General features: G+C 50.6%; 1 long non-coding RNA gene across 1 annotated transcript in view; it reads right to left on the bottom strand.

Moving 5' to 3' along the window:
* Window positions 1-3,953: 3,953 nt before the first annotated feature.
* Window positions 3,954-16,577, bottom strand: part of LOC103352311 (uncharacterized) — a 112,100-nt gene continuing 99,476 nt past the window's right edge. The window contains exon 4 of the long non-coding RNA XR_007919615.2: window positions 3,954-5,432. This is a non-coding gene — a long non-coding RNA (uncharacterized lncRNA). The remainder of the gene's footprint in view (window positions 5,433-16,577) is intronic.

Here is a 16,577-nt window from a genome sequence, read left to right as displayed (position 1 = left end):
TTAGGAAGTGAGAACACTGGGTCCCTGCTCAGTGCAGGGACATTTCCAACAATTTGCAGCGGGTGAAGGTGAATCTGGAGTCTGCATCTTGGCTTAATAACCGCCCAGCTGGCTGCATGCTCACAGGGCAGCCAAAGGCCATCACAGCAGCAGAGGCAGGGGCATCTCCAGGAGCAACATTCATGGTGTCCAGGCAGGGTCAGCCTGCAGAGCAGTGGCTGACAGTGACCTGGAGGGCAGGCTATAGGTCGGAGCACCTCAGAGTTTAAGACTTCCCAGGGATCAGCCTGTTCCTAATCAAGACAACTGCTCCTGGCTCCCAGGTCTCCCAAAAGGCATAGGTAGGTAGTTTTCCAGGTGTGCCAGGTGTTCCCTGGTGGTGGGAGCCCTGGGTAACCTGGCAGGGGGAACCCTTCTGGTGGGGCTGGCAGGGATTGTGTGTTTTGAGCTCCAGCCGCCACTCTGTCCAAGTGCACTGCAAGGTGCCGTTGTTAGCATCGCTGCAGGTGCTCCCACCATTGGAAGAGTAAACGTGACTTCCCACAGCAGCACTTCTAGTCTGAAGGTTCCAGGAGGGCTGTGGCTTTTTGCATGGATGCTCAAACTTCAATGGCCTCAGAATTGTTCAAGGAGCTTTATTAAAAATGGAGATGCCAAGGCCCTCCCTCAACACATTTGCTCTGTGTTGGTGACCACGTGTGCAGGCAACTAGCATAAACCAAAACTGGAGAGCCACAAGCTCACGAACTTGAGCTAGGGCTGAAAAGGGAGGCTGGAGGCATACCATGCAGGGAGCCAGGCCTGCACGCAGGTGCTGAGGCAGAGGAGTGTGACACAAGGCACCAAGAAGATGCCTGGACCCAAAGTGGGTAGTAAGAGGAGACACTGATTGGGCGAGGCCTCCGGGTGGGAGCTCAGAGAATCAGGCCGAGATGCTCGTGGCCTTGGATAGGCCCCCTCTCCCATCTAGGTGGCAGAGAGAGAACAGGGCACTGCTGGATTGGTGTCGAAAAGACCTGTGGTGGGGCCAGCGCTGTGGAGTAGCGGGTAAAGCCACCACCTGCAGTGCTGACATCTCATGTGGGCACCAGTTTTAGTCCTAATTGTTCCTCTTCCGATCCAGCTCTCTGCAATGGCCTGAGAAAGCAGTAGAAAATGGCTCAAGTCTTTGGGCCCCTGCACACGTTTGGGAGACCTGGAAGAAGCTCCTGACTCCTAGCTTCAGATCAGCCCAGCTCTGACCATTGTGGTCATTTAGGGAGTGAACCAGTGGATAGAAGACCTGTCTCTTGTCTTTCCCTCTGTCTGTAGCTCTGCCTCTCAAATAAATAAAATCAGAACAAAAGAAGAGAGAGAGATAGGGAGATAGGGAGATAGGGAGAGAGGGAGAGAGGGAGGGAGGGAGGGAGGGAGGGAGGGAGGGAGGAATGGGCCTGTGGCTGGGCCAGCATTGTGGCGCAGCAGGTTAAGCTACCGCCTGTGACACTGGGATCCCATATAAGCACCAGTTTGAGTCCTGGCTGCTCTACTTCTGATTAGTTCCCTGTCCATGCGCCAGGGCAAGCAGTAGGTGATGGTTCAAATGCTTGGGCCCCTGCCACCCATGTGGAGTTTCAGGCTCCTGGCTTCAGCCTGGCCCAGGCCTCCCATTGAGGCCATTTGAGGAATGAACCAGTAGCTGGAAGATCTATGTGTGCATGTGTCTTTAACTCTGCTATTCAATTAAGTAAAGAAGGCCGGCACCACGGCTCACTAGGCTAATCCTCCGCCTTGCAGCGCCGGCACACCGGGTTCTAGTCCCAGTCGGGGCACCGGATTCTGTCCCGGTTGCCCCTCTTCCAGGCCAGCTCTCTGCTGTGGCCAGGGAGTGCAGTGGAGGATGGCCCAAGTACTTGGGCCCTGTACCCCATGGGAGACCAGGAGAAGCACCTGGCTCCTGCCATCAGATCAGCGCGGTGCGTTGGCTGCGGCCATTGGAGGGTGAACCAACGGCAAAAGGAAGACCTTTCTCTCTGCCTCTCTCTCTCACTGTCCACTCTGCCTGTCAAAAAAAAATCAATTAAGTAAAGAAATAATAGAGGGGGGGTACCCTGTAGCATCAGGCCTCCTAGGGCTCTCAGAAGTTAAGGAGGACACAGCTTTCAGCTCCACGTGGCCAGCAGCATCCACCAGGCATCACACTCAGAACCCTGGCTGACTCCAGGGCTGGCTCCATGGCTGAGGGACCTGTCACTCAGGGATCCACTTGCTTTAATGCCCTGCTGTCACCATCCTGAAATACTTCGTAACTTCTTAACACACAGTATTTTTATTAGGGAAAATCTCACATGAACTTGGCCATTATAAAACATTCCGGGGCATTTGGTGCATTCACAATATTGTGCAGCCACCACCTCCATCGAGTTCCAAAACATTTTCAGGATGGGAGTCGGCCTGGCAGTTAAGCTGCCTGTTGCAATGTCCACGGCCTGGGTTTGAGTCCCAGCTCTGCCCCAGTTCTGGCTCCCTGTCTTTGCTTACCCTGGAAGGCAGCAAGTAATAGCTCAAGCAGCTGAGTCCCTGCCACCCATGTGGGACACCAGGGTTGTGTTCCAGCTCCTGGCATTGGATACAGCCTGGCTCCAACTACTGCAGGCATTTGGGGAGTGAACTGGTACATGGGACCTGTCTCCCCTTCCCCCTTTCATAAATAAAGAATTTTTATCTTAAAAGAAAACCCCATATCCATTATATAGTCACTCCCGATTTCTCTGCCTCCACCCTCTGACAGCCACCACTCTGCTTTCTGTCTGTATGGATTTACCTATTCTGGACCTTTCATATCAATGGAATCACAGGTAGGTGACCTTTTGTATCTGGCTTCTTTTATGTAGCATAACGTTTCTGAGGTCCATCCATTGTAGCGTGCATCAGCACTTCCTTTAGACAGCTAAGCCATATCCCATCACACTTCATTTCAGAACGAGACACTTCACATTTTCATTCTGCACTGGGCTCTAAAATGATGGGGCTGATCAGAGCTGGCCCTGACTGCGGAATGGAAGTGGGCACTCTACCAGACCCCTGCCTCCTGCATTCCCCGCCCTCCATGCACCTGCTGCCATGCAGCCAAAGTGATCCACTCCAAGAGAAGTCTGATGGCGCCGTCTCCCTGCTAGGTCTCAGGCCAGCTCTCCAGAGGGGCCAGGCTGTCAACAGCCTCCACACCTTCTCCCAGACTCCTTCTCAGCCCAGGGGGACCGTCTCTCCCTGCCCCCTTCCTCTCACAAATCAAATACCATAACTCTATGATTCTAAGGTCTTCAGCCTCAAAAAGAGGCAAATAGTGGAAGGGCTGTGAGCTCAGTGGTGACAAGGATGTAATTTGCTTCAAAGCTGACCTTCAGGAAGACAGAGAAATTAATGAGTCAATTTAAGCTTCCACACTGACACTTTGGGCAACCACAGTGCTTACTTACAAGGGACTTATGTAACCAATGAGATATAAATAAGCACATTAAAATATTCCTGTTCCAGTCTGGCTTAATGGCCAAGAAACTAATTGTAAGAGACTGGAAAGGGTCTGAAATGAATAGGGCTGGAGTGATGCTTGACATCACGGAAGGAACCAGGATGAGGAGGTCAGAACAAATGTAAGGGTGCCCAGACAGCTGCGGACAGTTTCTCATATTGGTCATCAAGTCTTCCACTTCTCGTGTCGGCCTTCATTAAACAATAACCAGCGTGACTTTGAGCCTGGAGGGTGTGGTGCTGGAGGAACCCGGGAAAGCCTGGAGTCGAGGGCTCACCTGTCTGGCTGATGCCTCTGTGGTCAGGGGCCTCCCACTTGAGAACCTCGACCTCATAAGTCGGTCTCTAGCTGAACCCAAACCTGTAGGCTGAGTCTCTCAGCTGCCAAAGTCAACACCTGCCGCCTCGGCCCCCACTCCTCCCCACCCCCACCTCTGGTCCTGGATCGCTGTATTTGGCTATTTTCCAAGATGACAACGAACTACACGATGCTGGATTGCTTATAAAGAAGAGAACTCTATTCAGCTCACACTTCTGAAGGCTTGAGGGCATGGTGCCAGCACTGCCTGCGCTCTAGTGAGGACCTCGGGGCAGACACATCACAATGCAAGAGGGAGAGATCACGGGTGAGACAGGAAGCCAGGGAGCAAGACCAGGGACCAACTGGGACCCCATGAGAACTATGCCGATTCCTCCCAAGGGCCCACCCCCAGTGACCTACTAACCTCCCAGGAGACTGCACCTCTTAAATCCCCACCCATTTCTCACATTGTCACACTGAGGACCTTTGGGGAAACCCACTCAACCCACAGATCTCGACCCTCAGGACAACACTCATCTATCTTGAGTCCCTCCTCCCTCCATGGATTCCTTTGTGCCAACCTTCGACTGTGCTCATCTCACCATCTGGACAGAGCCCCCTGGTTGACTCTGCCCCTCTCACTCCTTTCCTCCCCCAATGCCTACACCTGCATCTCCTCCTTCCCACTCACCCCAGATGTGCCAGCCTCCAGCCATACCCAACCTAGTCCACCGTCGACCAAGCACTCTTTCTAAAGCACACCTGAACCTAACACTCTCCTGCATAAAGCATCCAATAGCCTTTCACTCCCTCCAACAAGAGGCCATGTCTCAAGCTGGGCATTCAATGTCCGCCTTAGCCAGGCCCTCACGACCATCGCATGCCCTGCAGCACCCTCCCCCATTTCCTGCCTCCCACTTCTATGAACCTCAGTTTCCCCATCTTCAAAGTGGTTAGGACCAGCAAATCCCTGAGCTCCTCCATTCTGTCTCTCAAAGAAAATGCACCACACACACACCACTTAGCCTTTGCACCGAGGATCTAAGTGCTTCCCTTGGAAAACTCAGGCACCGGCAGCTAGGATCCCAGCGGAAGCAGCGGACGCAATCTCTCGTGCTTTTTTATCCTCACTGCTTTCAATGTATTTCCCCATCTCACGAACAAAAATAGCCTGGTCTGATTCCTGAGGGAAAAATAGAATGGATGCTGAGAGTGAAGTTAGCATCCACTCTCAGAAAATCAAAAGGAAAAGTCAAGAGAGGAACAAAATGTGATACATCAGATTCACAGCTCAGCTTCTCTGCCCACAGCTGGGATCCAGAGACACTGGGGAAGTTGAGGCAGGGAGAAAGGTTGGGCTAAGCTTTGGGCTCCCTCATAGGACCCTGCTCACAGGTGTTACAACCCATGTAGTTCACAGAGCAACACTGGCACCTGTCAACCCTGACATTGCACTTCACTGTTCTCACCTGGTTCCTCAGATAGACCCAGAAGCTCACCTGGCCGTGAGCAGGCTGACGCTCAGATTTCAAGCGTACGACTGTTCCTATCTGGGGATGTGGTCAGCGTTCCTTTTACTCTTCCTTGGTCCTCCCTGTAGTACTGAGGTACGTCTGGCCTTCTGGGGAGAAAAAAAGAGAACAGAGAAGTGTGTCCTAGAGGACTGGGACCCCGGCTGTCACCTCTGAGTAGTGGGATAGGAGACGGGCAATGAGGAAGGGAGCTTTCACTTTGGTCCTTTTGTCCCACCTGAATTATTTGATTCTCTTTCAATCAGCACATGCTGTAGTTGGCTGGGATTTTGTTTTGTTTGTGTATTTGAAAGGCAGAGAAACAAATGGAAAGCTCTCATTTGATGGTTCACCACTGCTCCCCACCACCACCACCAATGCCTACTGCAACCAGAGCTTGGGCAAAGCCAGGGGCCAGGAATTCAACCCAGGTCCCTAACATGGGTAGCAGAGACATAACTGGTCAAGCCGTCTCCAGTTGCCTCCCAGGGTACACATTAGCAGGCAGCTGAGCCAAGACTCTAACCCAGGCACCCTGATACTGGGAACAGGCAACCTGAGCAGGGTCTTTACTATACCAAATGCTCATCCCTGCCTCATTTCTTTATCATGCACAGAGATCACAGGAGAGGATTCTTTGCCCAGGTTGTTCAAAGGAATAAACAGTGAAAAAGACAAATTAACTTATTGGTTCTTTCTGCTTTGTAAAACCAGCACAAGCCAAATCCAGCCCACTGCTTCTGCAGTGCCACATACTGAGAGTGATTTTTACGTTTCTCTACACTTTTTTAAAATCAAAAGAAAACTATTTTGTTATGTGTGAAAATTATGTAAGATTCAAGTTTTAATGTTCATATATATAAAGTTTTATTGGAACACAGTCATGTGCATTCATTTACATATTGCCAAATGGCTGCTTCTGCACTGCAAATGGGAGTGACTACCCAGCCCAAAGAGCTAAAAAATATTCTCAATCCGGCTCTGCACGCAGTTTGTCAGCCCTGATTCTATTATACCACATCTTGTCATCTCAAGGCTTCAAGAGTTCAGACAATATTAAAAATTGCGATGGCAGTCAAACTTGGCAATGTTCTTGGGAAACACTGCGAATTCTTAAGGACTTTTTAGTGTGACATGGTTTTTCTTTTCTCTTTAAATGTTTCACATGGAAAAAAATTACACATACTCAATAGTACACAGAATACCACCATGAATCCCCATGTACCCACCACCCAGCTTCAACAGTTATCACTTTATGGCTGATCTCGTTTTAATGATACCATACCCACTTCCTCCTTCTGCAATGTTTTGCAGCAAATCCCAGACTGTGTATGATTTCACCTGCACATATTTCATGGTAAGCATTATTTTTAAAGAAAATTTTGTAACTTGGGGAGACCACAGCAAAGCTGTGTGTCATAGGTTTCCCACTGAAGAGTCTTAAGTCCACAAGGGTGGGGGTGGGAGGCACGCTCTAGCACTGGTTGACAGACACCTGTGTGCCGCTACTTCATCTTCAACCAAAAGTCCTGCACAAATGACAGTCAGCACTGTTGAAGCAGGACAGACTCTGCCCCATCTACTGAGAGCAAGGCAAGAAAAAAAGCTCCAGCTCCAGCTCCTGCCGTGGAGTTTGCGGCTTCCAGCCTGCCCTGGGGATCTGCGACTCGTCAGCCCCACAATCCCAGGAGCCAACGCCCTCAAGTAAGTGCATCCTAGATACCCTCCTGTTCTACTCCTCATGGGAATTCTGATGGGTCCATTTCCTTCATATTTCTCTCCCTCTTTGACTCCAGACATTGGTGATAATAACAATAATACCCAACTTTAAAAAAAAAAAAAAAAGATTTGAAAGGCAGAGTTACAGAGAGGCAGAGGCAGAGAGAGAGATCCATCAATCTTCCATCTGCTGGCCCACTCCCCAGATAGACGCAATGGCCAGAGCTGGACTGATCCAAAGCCATGAGCCAAGAGCCCCTCCTGGGTCTTCCACACAGGTGCAGGGGCCCAAGGACTTGGGCCATCTCCCACATCCCGAACTTGAACCATATGGGATGCTAGCACTGCAGGCAACAACTTATCCACTATGCCACAGCACTGACCGCAATATGCAATGTTTATTGGACATATACTACATGCCAGACACTGTTTTAAATGCTTTATGAGGGCCCTTCCTGCAATGCCGGCATCCCATGTGGGCACTGGTTAGAGTCCTGGCTGCTCCACTTCCGACCCAGCTCTCTGCTATGGCCTGGGAAAGCAGAAGATGGTCTAAGTCCTTGGGCCCCTGCACCCACGTAGGAGACATGAAAGAAGCCTGGCTCTTGGCTGTGGATGGCACAGCTCCAACCACTGTGGCCAACTGGGGAGTGAACCAGCAAATGGAAGACCTCTCTCTCTAACTCTGCCTTTCAAATAAATAAATCTTCAAATGCTTTACCTATAGTAACTCAGCTAATCCTCACAACAGCCCCATCAGTGTGGCAAATTTCAGTGTCCCCATTTTACAGTTGAAAAAACTGAGGTACACAGAGGTGAGATCACGGTGTGTTTATAGCAAGACATTGATGCGGGCTGGGAACAAGGGCGAGGAAGATATTTGTTCCACCACTGTGGGTGCACGTGAGATACAGTCTAATTCTCTCCTTTCACTAGAAGCAGAGGACTTGAAAGGCAGATGAACAGGAAGAGAAACAAAAACCCAAGCAGATTGTGTTCAGTCTCTGCTTCTACTGTAGCAGCCTCAACAAAGCATGGAGTAATCCCATTAATTATCCCATCACATTCCTATTACACCTAATGCAGCAAGTGTGTAACGTAGTCAGTCTCCACACTTTCTCCTTTATCTCCTTTCCATGGGTGGGTTCGAGGAGGCACTAATTCAAAGACACCTGTTGCTGGGGGAGGGGCGAGAGAAGAGGCTGCAAAGACATCAGAGAAGCCAGTGGAGACTCCCAAGGGACCCTGGCTAGGGCACCTGCATCAGACAGGGCCCGAGCCCACACGGCTGCTCGCCAGCCTCGCTCTCTTGGGCTGCATTTCTCAGCTCCAGCTCCACCCCCGAGGCCATGCCACGCTTGGGGATGTTTCCCCAGCAGGGAGAGGATCATGTTCCCAGTCCTCTCCCTGGAAAATATATTTGGCTGCTTTGCGATCCAACCCAAACAGCCTGACAGGTGTCGAAGTGCCCCAAAATGCAGGGAGCCCAGAGGAAGGCTTGGTTCTCCTGAGGGAGGGGCCCGCGTGCCGGAGCTGCACAGGCAATCAGAAGGCGTCTTGGGAGAGATGGGATTTGTTTTCTGGTACAGATCAACGAATTTTTTTTAATGTTTAGTTTTTGACAGATTCAATATAGTTCATGGATGCGGTTCTAAGAATATATTCCCTTCCTCCCACCCTCCCTCCTTCTTTCTCCCTTTCTGTCTTTTTTTAGAGATAACATAGTTTTAATTTACATTGCAGACAAGGGCTTAATACTCCACCAAATAAAAAGTTCAACAAGTAAAAAGCAAAAAAGAACCTAGTTTAGCGGAAACTTAGGCAAAGAGCTACAGACCAGCAACTGAATGGAAAGAGGACCATTTCACCCATAAGTAGTGAATTTTAAAGTAATCACAGATCATTAAAGCTACAGTAGAACAGCATTCCTAACCATGGGTTTGACAAAGGTATAAAAATAAGATTGACAAAACCGTATTTGCAGCAATACTGACACAAAAAGGCATTTTTCTTTAATTTCTGCTCCCACTAATAAGGGTCAACACGCAGTGTTTGTCTTTCAGTGTCGCACTTATTTCACTCAACATGATGTCCTCCAACTTGCATCCATTTTGATGTACATGGCATAATTTCATTTTTTAGAGTTAATATTCCATGTGTAAATAGACCACACTTTCTCATTCATCTGATGATGGACACCTTGGTCGATTCCATGTTTTGGCTGCTGTGAGCAGTGCTGCTATAAACATGGTGGTGCAGGTGTTATGTGTTCATGTTGTGGGGGTATATATCCAGCAATGGGGTTGCTGGATCATATGGCAAGTCTACTTCTTTTGCAAGAAATCTCCACAGTTTTCCACAGTGGCTGCACTCACGTACATTCCCACCAACAGTGTGTAAGGTTCCCCCTTCTCCACTATCTCACCAGTGTGTAAGGTTCCCCCTTCTCCACTATCTCACCAGTGTGTAAGGGTCCCCTTTCTCCACTATCTCACCAGCACTTGTTACCGCGTTTCGGATCGCAGCCATTCTGACAGGAGTGAAGTGATATCTCATTGTGGTTTTGATCTGCATTTCCCTGATGGCTAGTGATGTTGGGCATCTTTTCATAGGTTTGCTGGCCATTTGTATTTCTTCTCTTGAGCGCTGTCTATTGTCATAAGTTGACAAGTTTTTCCATGAGCAAAGTGCAGCACTTGGGGCAGCTGGGCAGACCCCAACATGACACATGCCCGTGACCATGGGAAACAGATCAACCAAGGCACCACTGCACGTGGAGCTCAGATGCTGGCGGTGAGCACTGGGAGAGTTTCTGCTGCCTCCTGCAAGTTCTCGCACCACCCTCAAGCCAGCAGAGCCCAGGGAAATGCGGGACAATGTCCCTTCCACAGCTTTCACTTCAGCCCCTCAGCTGCCCAGAAGCTGTCCCCGGGATCCGGTTCTCCTACCTCCCTCTTCCTGCCCACCCAGGCCCCCGTTCTCCCTCACTGCACTCCAGCGGCCCCTGCGTTTGTTCCCATCACGATTAAGCCAGACCACGTCACAGTGGTCTATGAGCAGAAAGATCTACCCGCAAGGAACCAAGAGCTTCCCAAGGGGGTGGGAGGATCTCATGAGATGCAGTCCCGACCCACTCCGCTGACGTCTCCCTCTCCCCCCCCCCCCGGCCCTCACAAGGCGGTTTCTTTGCTCCAGGAATTGCCCTGGGTGCTGGAGAAACAATGGATGTGGCAGACATGGCCTGCGCCCCTGTGCACACTGCCATCCATTTGTGCACGTGATGCATGTCTATTGAGCACCTACTCTGGGCCAGGCACTGTTCCAGTTGTGGGGGGTGGGGGGTGGGGTCAGAGCAGGGGCAGGGATACAGAAGTGCACAAACGAAACCAAAGTCCTGGCCATGGCAAGGTGTGCATTGTATTTTTTTTTTAAAGATTTGTTTATGGGCCGGCACTGTGGCATGAAGGGTTGCACCTCCGCTTGGCAGTGCTAAGATCCCACATGGGCTCCACTTTGAGTCCCAGCTGCTCCACTTCCAATCCTGCTCCCTTCTGGTGTGCCTGGGAGGGCAGTGCAGGGTGGCTGGGTGCTTGGGCCCCTAAGCATGGGAGACCCAGAAGCTGCTCTTGGCTTTGGCCCAGCCCCAGTCATTGTGACCATTTAGGGAATGAACCAGCAGATAGAGGATCTGTGTTTTTCTTTCTCTTTCTCTGTAATTATATATATATATATGATTTGTTTATTTACTTGAAAGAGACACAGAGAAATCTTCCACCCACTGGTTCACTACCTAAGTGCCCTCAATAGCTAAGGCTGGGCCAGGCAAAGCCAGGAACCAGGAATTCTACCCAGGTTTCCCATATGGGTGGCAGGGACCCAAACATTTGAGCCTCCAAGGTGCATTAGCAGGAGGCTGGATCAGAAGCAGAGCAGCAGGAACGTGAACCAGGCTCTCCAAGGTAGAATGCAGGCATTGCAAGTGGTGGTTTAGTCCACAGTACCACAATGATGCCCACCCTAGGGTTTGCACTTCAGAGGCATTAAACAAGTCTTTACCTAAGTCGCTCATTAGAGCTGATGCGATGGAACAGTGCAGCATTCAAGACAGCGCCCAGCAGAAGCAGCCTAACCTGGTATCCATCCCCAGGAAGGGCAGTAACGGAGGCCTGGCAGAAGGGGAGGGATCGGAGGGGCACTGCTGGCAGAGTCTATGACAGATGAAAGGTGAACATGGAAGTGAGAGGAGACCACGGGGAGGCAAGCGCTGGGACAGGCAAGGCTCTGTGCCCTACACACACGGCACTAGGATTTGAGTCTTTATCCTCAAGCCACAGGCAAGGTTTAGGCGAGGGAGTGACCAATCAGATGCGTGTTTATAAAACACGATGCTGGTGGCTTGGCAGAGCAAAGGTAGCAGGGGTGAGAGCAAAAGCATAGAGTAGGAGCCTGTGCAGGAGTCCAGGGAGAGGGTGGTGGTTTAGCCCCAGTGGAGGCTGTGAGGAGCACACCGAGACTCGAGAGGCCCCCTGCAGGTGCAGCTGTCTGGGTTTGCTGGGGTCCCACAGCCCAGGGAGTGGGGGGCTTCAACTGCACCATAGCCATCATCTCCCAGGTCTGAAAGCTGGAGACTTGCAGCCATGGGGCCAGGAGGGCCGAGGGCTCTGAGGGCAGGACCTGCTCCAGGCTACTCTCCTGGGCTGGCAGGCAGCCAACTGCATGTTCACGTGGTGCTCAGTACGCGTGTGTATCTGTCTCCAAAGCCTCCTTCTATAAGGACACCAGTCCCCTTGGACTAGAGCCCACTCTGAAGAGCTCACTTTAACTGCATGACCACTGTAGGGGCCCTGTCTCCAAACAAGGTCCCATGCTGAGGGACTGGGGGTGAAGATTGCAACCCAGGACCTGGGAGGGACACGAGTTACCCTGAACACTGACGCAGGAAAGTCCCAGTGGACTTCCAGGACTGGAGAGAGATACCAGCTAAACCAAGTCGGCTTGTCTCTCTGAGCTGATGAGCCTGGGTGATTGCTTGTATTACAGAGATGACCACATGGCCTGCAGTTCCCATAGGATCAAGGATGAAGTTCGGCCCCAACAGATTTTCCTCTGGGTACTCTAGCCAGAGGCGGAACAGGGGAGGATGGGCTAGATCCGAGTAGGGCCCCGAGCAACACTAGGAAAGGAGCTGGGGCAGGTGCTAGGCACAGTGATTAGAATGTCGCTTGGGATGTTCACATCCCATAGTGGGGTGCTCGGGGTCAAGTCTTGGTTTTGCTCCCAATTCCAGCTTCCTGCTAAAGTCCACCCTGGGAGGCAGAGGGTGACGGCTCAAGCAGATCTCCTGCTACTCACTTGGAGATCTGGGCTGAGTTCCCAGCTGCCAACTTCAAGGCCCAGACTTGACTGTTGCAGGCATCTGAGGAGTGAACCAGCAGATGGGAGACCTCTGTGTGTCTCTCTTTCCACCTTCTAATCATTTCTTAAAAACAGAAGAAAGCACGTGTGTTTAACTTTATTAGAAAAAGAAAAGAGCCTGATCTGGCTGCCTGTTCCTGTCCTTTTCCAAAACATATTTAGAACCTCACCTGCAGCAGTACTGACTCCTCTCAGAGGCCCCCAAACCCGATTCAGAGCCAGCCGGGGTCTTCTCAAGTACACCTTGCACGGCCCCACCCAGGACTCCTGACGGGAGACCCCAGACTGGGATTTTCACCCCATGCCCTCTGGTTCCCAGAGGCATGGGGAGATAGCGGCTCCACAGGCCTCCCTTGACTGGGCCCAAAGATAAACATGTGCTCAGGGCTCTGCGGAGGGGAGCTGGCACAATTCCCCGCCCTTGATTATCCCTGTAAGTTGTTGAGACAGACTCTGATTTCCATTTCTATTCCTGCCTCTCAACTCTGATTACTTCAGCAAGTGCCTTTCAATATGCCCCATTCTTCTCTTTCCTGAAGAAAGGCCCCTAACTCCAATTTAAAATATCTATCAGCTATTTTCCCCTGTTCTGGCAGCTTTGTGCTTCCTACCCCTACAGAGAGGGGTTTAGGAAAAGATGTTATTTGTCCTACTTTTGATTTCTTTAGATCAACAGAGACAGCCTTAACATGGCATTTTGAAGGAAACTTTTCATGTAGCTGGGGATGGCCACAGGTGGGTTGGTCCCCTGGCTGGTGGTTGCCTGCCCATGACCTCTCAACACTCACCTCGAAGCACTAAGGGCCACTCAGGGCACCCACTGCAGCGTTCTACTTCTGGTTATGGGTGCAGGGAACGCCAGGAGACCCAGGGAGTTCACACCCCCAGAAGCAGGCTTCAGGCAATAGACCACGAATTAGTGGGGAAATGCCCCAGCTTCCTTGTCTTCCTCCTCCACGGGCCGGAGCTCCAGCTGCCCGCGGTAGTAACCTGTTTGATAACAGCCCTTTCGTGGACCTCCTTCCCTTGTGTGTCTCAATTCCTGGGATCACATCCCAAATAAATTCCTTGTATGCAAATCCTGGCCCCAGGACCTCCTTCCAAAGGAACTCAAAGCAAGGCAGGCATCCTTCTAAGCTATTCTCCCTCTGCTGGATCACAGAACTCACTCAAGAACTCAATCCAAGCTGGACTAAATTTTCCATTTTATTACAGGATATTAAGGTGGCAACACTGGAAACCTGAAGAGGCCTTTTCTGGCAACGCTAAATCAAATACTATAATTCACACTCGGTCTTCCTCCGAGACTTTGGACCAAACTGGACTTGAGGCTCCAATAAATGACAGCATCGGCAAACACATTTGCACCAACATCAACCATAAGAGAGTTCTTGGAGGTGGGCTTGTTAACACGGAAAAACCACTTTAGAAAACAGTCTGGCAGTCCTTCCAAATGTCAGACACAGAGTTATCACATGACCCAACAATTCCACTCCTAGGTCCGTCCTCAAGAGAAATGAATAGATGTCCACACAAAAGTGTACACTTGAGTGTTCATAGCAGCAGCACTCACAACAGCCGGCAAGTGGAAACAGCCTGAACATCCATCAACAACTTGATGAATGTGATACCAAGCCACCCTTTACCAGGTTCTCCCCAGTGCCCCAAACTCCAAAATCTCTTATTATGTGCCCTGTTATTTTCCTGGAAGTCTCCCTGTCTTATGTTCTAACAATGAGTCTGATGTTTCTTTAGGTCCCTGTTTTTAAAATATATTATATAATTTGAAAGTCCAAGTTACAGAGAGAGATCTTCCATGTGCTTATTCACTCCCCAGAGAGCCTCAACAGCCCGGAAAGAGCCAGACCAAGGCCAGGAGCTTCATCCAGGTCTTCCACATGGGTAATAGGGGCCCTCATGCTTGGGCCATCTTCTGCTGCCTTTCTCAGGCCATCAGCAGGGAGCAGGATCAGAAGTGGAGCAGCTGGGACTCAAACCAGTGCCCACATGGGATGCTAGCCTTGCAGGCGGCAACTCTACCTGCTACGCCACAACACCAGCGCCCAGATCCCTGCATTTTAGGACATGGCCGTGCATGCACACAGGGTACCCAGCACCAGCAGCTTCATGTCAGGCATCCTGAGCATGTGCAGAAGGACTCAAAGAAACCAGAGCCGCATGGGAACCTAAATACACGGGAGCCCTTTCAGAAATGAGAGCTCCCTCAAACACAGAAACTCAGAACCAAAAGTCTGACCTACCCGCTGGCCTGAATCCAAGCCTAACTTGGCTTGTGAGAGGCTTCCACATACCAGCTCTGCTATCTAATCCATAAAGTTCCCTAGGCCCAGGCCAGGAAGCAGACTTGAGTCATTTCTCATGCCTCCTTGTTGGATGGCAATAAGATCGTTCCCTTCTCAAACACCCAGAATCACAGAGCGTGTCTGGGAGTAACAGGCAGGGAATCAGCCTTGTTCTACAGTGAATGGATAAACACGTGGTGTATCCGTTCACTGGGCTATTACTCACCCGTGAGGAATGAAACACTAACACGTACTACTGCAAGGAGGAACCTCGAGGTCAAGCTGCGTCTTGCAGCACCACCATCCCACAGTAGTACCCGTTCAAGTTTGGGCTGCCTGCTTTTGATCCAGCGCCTGGCTTAAGCACCTGGGAAAGCAACAGACGATGAACCAAGTACTTGGGTCCCTGTTACCCACATGGGAGACCCAGATGGGGTTCCAGGCTCCTGGCTTTGGCCTGGCCCAGCCCTGGCCTTCAGGATCATTTGGGAATGAACCAGCAGATCAAAGATCTCTCCGTACTCTGCCATTCATATAAATAAATCAATCTTTAAAAAAAAGAAAGATGAACTTCAAAAACATCAATGCTAAGTGAAAGAAACTAGTCACCAAAAGCCACATTTCATATGATTCCATTTATATGAAATTTTCAGAATAGGCAGATTCACAAAGAAACAAAGTAATTCAGTGGTTCCCAGGAGTATACAAGGAATGATAACTAATGGATGTATGATTTCTTGGGGGGGGGGTAATAAAAATGTTCTAAAATTAAACAGTGGGAGGCCAGCACTGTAGCATGAGCTAAGCCACCACCTACAGCGCTGGCATCCCATATGGGCACCGGTTCTAGTCCCAGTTGCTCCCCTTCTGATCCAGCTCTCTGCTATGGCCTGGGAAAGCAGTAGAAGATGGCCCATGTCCTTGGGCCCCTGCACCCACGTGCAAGACCCAGAAGCATCTCCTGGCTTCAGATCAGCTCAGTTCCAGCCATTGTGGCCATTTGGGCAGTGCACCAGTGGATGGAAGTCAGTCAGTCAGTCAGTCAGTCTCTCTCTCTCTTCCTCTCACTGTGATTCTACCTCTCAATATATAAAATCTTAAAAAGCTCTGTTTCTTCTGGGTTCAGAATCATTCGGGTCAGATGCGCCCCACTGAATGCTTACAACCTGCTGAGGTCACAGAACCAGCAAGTGGCTGTGCTGGAATCCAGAGTCAGGTCTGCCGGCCCCAGAAACAAATCTTAAAGCAACATTTGAGGAAGGTTGCTCACCCATGTATAGTCAAGGCAATGGAATCTTCCTTTTCCATTTTTAAGATGCATAAAGGGCCCAGCACCGTGGCACAATGGGTTAATCCTCCACCTGCGGCACCAGCATCCCATATGGGTGCTGGTTCTAGCCCTGGCTGCTCCTCTTCCAATACAGCTCTCTGCTGTGGCCTAGGAAAGCAGTAGAAGATGGCCCAAGTCCTTGGGCCCCTGTACCCACGTGCAAGACCCAGAGGAAGCTCCTGGCTCCTGGCTTCGGATCGGTGCAGCTCTGGCCATTGCAGCCATTTGGGGAGTGAACCAACGGAAGGAAGACCTCTCTCTCTGTCTCTCCCTCTCACTGTAACTCTACCTCTCAGATAAATAAATAAATAAAATATTAAAAAAATATATGCATGAAGACCGCGCATGTTTGCCGTGGCCCACATGGTGTTCACAACAGTGCACTGACTGGGTCAGGTGTCCCTCTAACACTGATGAGCCCTCCTCCCTGCAGCCAAAAATCCTCTCCAGAGGACCGAGCTCATTCCCTGGGGTGAGAGTGGAACACT

Source organism: Oryctolagus cuniculus, chromosome 11, assembly GCF_964237555.1.
Source record: "Oryctolagus cuniculus chromosome 11, mOryCun1.1, whole genome shotgun sequence".
NCBI lineage: Eukaryota > Metazoa > Chordata > Mammalia > Lagomorpha > Leporidae > Oryctolagus > Oryctolagus cuniculus.
Note: the sequence above shows the minus strand (reverse complement) of the source record. Positions and strands in the feature narration are given on the sequence as shown.